The sequence below is a fragment of the Empidonax traillii genome, unplaced genomic scaffold, assembly GCF_003031625.1.
Source record: "Empidonax traillii isolate 1590-97213 ecotype Southwest subspecies unplaced genomic scaffold, ASM303162v1 scaffold1378:size168296, whole genome shotgun sequence".
Lineage (NCBI taxonomy): Eukaryota > Metazoa > Chordata > Aves > Passeriformes > Tyrannidae > Empidonax > Empidonax traillii.
In genome coordinates this window covers 115904-119697 of record NW_020956571.1, presented here as the reverse complement: position 1 = coordinate 119697, position 3794 = coordinate 115904, and the positions used below count along the sequence as shown (strand labels likewise).

Here is a 3794-nt window from a genome sequence, read left to right as displayed (position 1 = left end):
GTTTTCTCCACAGGGTCACGTAGATTTCAGCTATGAAGTGTCACGGTCACTGTCTGCCTGTCAGGGTGTCATACTTGTAGTGGATGCAAATGAGGTAGAGTTCTTAGTTCTTGTTTCTTATCTAGAATTTCAGTATTTCCTTAAGTAAGCTAGAGCGAAGGTTAGTGGTGGTTTTTTTTTTTTTTTTAGTTTTTCCACCACTGTTTTTGCCCTTCATTTATCTCCGTAAAAGTATTATGTTGCAGAAGAAGAGCAATGGGGGTTTAGAAAAAATCTAGAGACAAATACTTTTATTAAAAGATACCACAGCTCCATGGCATAGCAATAATAGCACAAGATTAGTGAGGAATTCAGATCCTGTGTTTTGGAGAGTATGAACTTTGCAAATGGCAGTCTGAAGAACTTCTTCTAGCTGTTGTACTAACACCCATTTGAGTACCTTCAGTTAACAGACTAGAATATGAGAATTATGAAATCATGATTTTAAATATGGGCACATTATCAATGAAATACTTTGTGAGAATTTTCTCTGTGGCGTATTTATGATTGTATTGTACAAGGGTCAGATGAATGCTAGTGTTTCCCATGTTTTATGAAGAAAACCCAAACCTAACTAACTAACTAACTCCCAATGATTATGAACACTTACTTCTTAGCTTGATGGGCAAGTCACTTTTTAAGTAAGCTTTAGTAATAAGTATGTCCCCTACATGTGTTGATGTTTTTATATTTAATTTTTTAATGTCATATTTAAATATTGTGTGATTATTTGGTGTTAATTGTCTTTCTGTCAGAAGACTTACAAACACAACTTATTAATTGCATTTTTTTTTAATAAGCATTCTTTGTTACTTCTTTATATTACCTAAAAAGTTAGGCCCATATATCCGTAATGAATATCCCCATATAAGTAATCTTCCATTTGATCTGTTCTGAACAAAGGAAAGACAACAAGTAGATGTTTTTTAACTCCTTCTCTTCTCTTCATCCCCCCTTCTGCCCTCTCCGGTCCAGTTGAGATGATATTGCTTTATATCCTCATTCATTAGCATCTCTGTCGCTTTGCTTTCCTTGGTCTGGTACTTGGATCTGGAAGGGAATATTCCCTTTTCATCTAATCAGAGCTGTTGTTTTGCTATCCTTATGAAAGAAATGTGAGGTATAAACTTTATCATTTGCTTTCTTTTATGAAAGTAACTGTAAGGTAAGTTGAAGGTATATTGCTGATGTGTGGAGTAATTAGAGTCTTATCACCATGATAAACATCCCTTTTTCTTTGTCAGAGTCCATTTGTAAATAGTTTGTTGAGAACAAAAAAAAAATGTCTTTTTTGAGATACCAGTTATTTATTTCTGAATAGCTAAAATTGTAACATACATGAAAATATGTACTTGGTGCATAATGTATGTTACGTTATCTATGAAAATTCCATTAAAGTGGCCACACATACATTATTATTAGTTTGTTTACTTATATGCAGATTCCGAGAAATTATAATTAGGAAAACTGGTTTTTTTTCTCAGCAATTGTGTATAATCCTTTTACTTATTTTCAATCTTGGAAATAAAAGAGTGAATAGAATAGTGAAGTAATCTTAAATTGTATAGTATGCCTAAAAAACCCCAAACCCAAGCACACACCAAAACTCAGGAAGTTTCTATATTAAACTTTAGTAATGCTTATTTTCTAGGGTATTCAGGCTCAGACAGTGGCAAACTTCTATCTTGCTTTTGAAGCACAGCTTTCAATAATTCCTGTCATAAATAAGGTAATAAAAGTTTTAGACTTTCCTATTAAATAGTTGGGTTGTTTAAGTGTGTAGAAGACTGATAAGAAATGTATCCTGATATAGAAGTATATAATGAAAGTATATAATGAAGTATATAATGAAAAAAAATGGTATAATATATATATAATAATACTGGAATGTAATAAGAATTGTCTGTATTTGTTGTCTGTTTAACAAATGTCATAAAATACATGTAGGTATTTAAAAAACGTAGCACTTAAGTACATGGCTTAGTGGTGGACTTTGTAGTGCCAGGCTTACGTTTGGAATTGATGGTGTTAAAAGTCCATTGATACTGAGGAGGCTCAATGAGTAGCAGCTCAATATTTAAAAGTGTAGTTGTAGTTTTAAATGACATCCAAGTGTTATGTTTTATACAATTTTGAGGCTTGTATTATTGGAATCACAAGATTAGTTACTGCTCAGCTTATGTTAATTGCTTTCTGTAGATGTATATTGTACTTAATGTTTGATCCTGTAAAACAGTGTAGGTAACACTTAATGATTTAAAATTACTTTGTAAACTAAAGATTTTTCCAGCTCTTGGAAAAAACAGTGTTTTGCCTAATGAAACAAGCCAAAAATAGATTAGTTGCAGGGAGCATCCTTACTGGAGTCAAGGAAGGAAGACTTTCTAAAATTAATCTTGATCATTTCTTGAAGACAGCCAGTATTTACTCATAAATACATAAAGGTTTCTTGTACTTCTGGAAAAAGATGCTGGATCATGTGAAGGAGCGATTGCTTTTATATTGAGCAGTTTGGTTTTTTTTCAGATTGACCTGAAGAATGCAGACCCTGAAAGAGTTGAAAAACAAATTGAGAAGCTGTTTGATATCCCTGCAGATGAATGCATAAGGGTAAGACCTCTTAAGTTTTATAACGTGGCTGGTGGTATAACAGTATCTGCTTTGTAGCTAATGAAAGACATGTACATGTAGTAAATCAAAAGGGTGCCATCTGTGTGCATGTCTTTGTCTGACAGATGAATTTATTTAAAGTTTGTCTCCTGTAAAAGAGTGGAGAACATACTTTTCAGTTAAAAATTCAAGTCTGTTTTGATGAATGGCATCAGAGACTTAAAATTTTCTCATTGTCGATCCATAAATTTTCATTTCTATCATACCAATAATTGCCATTCACAAGAGAAAACATTTAACTATTAGAAAAGAACCATTTCACAGTAATAGCATTCTAAAGTGTCCTTCAGAGTGGTTTTATGGAGAGTATTCTCTATGGCCACCAAAACTGTTTAAGTAAACGTGATGACACTCTGTAATTGATATTGAATGAGTGTAAGTTGTGTCTTGCAAAATTGTTGCATTTTTTTTTTAGATTTCTGCTAAACAAGGAACAAATGTTGAAAAAGTTCTTCAAAAGGTCATTGAGAAGATCCCACCGTAAGTCTGTATTTAATTATATATCTAATTAACCTTTTAAGGTTTATTAGAATCATAGAGTAGATTGGGTTGGAAAAGACCTCCAAGATCATCAAGTCCAACCCCTGATCCAACTCCAATTACTATATCATGGCACTAAGGGCCACATCCAATCTCTGCTTAAAAACCTCCAGGGATGGTGAATCCACCACCTCTCTGGGTAGGCTGTTCCAGTGCCTGATTACCCTCTCTGTAAAGAATTTCTTCCTAACATCTAACCTAAACCTCCCCTGGCAGAGCTTGAGCCCATGTCCCCTTGTCCTATCGTTGGTTGCCTGGGAAAAGAGACCAACCCCCACCTGGCTATAACCTCCCTTCAGGTAGTTGTAGAGAGTGATGAGGTCACCTCTAAGCCTTCTCTTCTCCAGACTAAACAACCCCAGCTCCCTCAGCCTCTCCTCATAGGACTTGTGCTCAAGTCCCTTCACCAGCCTCGTTGCTCTTCTCTGGACCCGCTCCAGCACCTCAATATCCTTCCTGAACTGAGGGGCCCAGAGCTGAACACAATACTCAAGGTGTGGCCTCACCAACGCAGAGTACAGGGGAAGGATCACTTCCCTGCTCCT

At 35.1% G+C, this 3794-nt stretch overlaps 1 protein-coding gene across 4 annotated transcripts in view; it reads left to right on the top strand.

Moving 5' to 3' along the window:
- The window catches only part of GUF1 (GUF1 homolog, GTPase), a 19769-nt gene that overhangs the window by 3440 nt on the left and 12535 nt on the right, over positions 1 to 3794 (top strand). Inside the window, exons 1-3 of one of the 4 annotated variants that reach the window (XM_027906940.1) lie at positions 1691 to 1768; positions 2550 to 2649; positions 3125 to 3189. The exons of 2 other annotated variants lie outside the window; for them this stretch is intronic. The gene's annotated coding sequence lies outside the window, so the exon portion shown is untranslated. Of the gene's footprint in view, positions 1 to 1690; positions 1769 to 2549; positions 2650 to 3124; positions 3190 to 3794 lie in introns of those variants that run through there. One more of the 4 variants, XM_027906939.1, reaches the window with a different exon arrangement.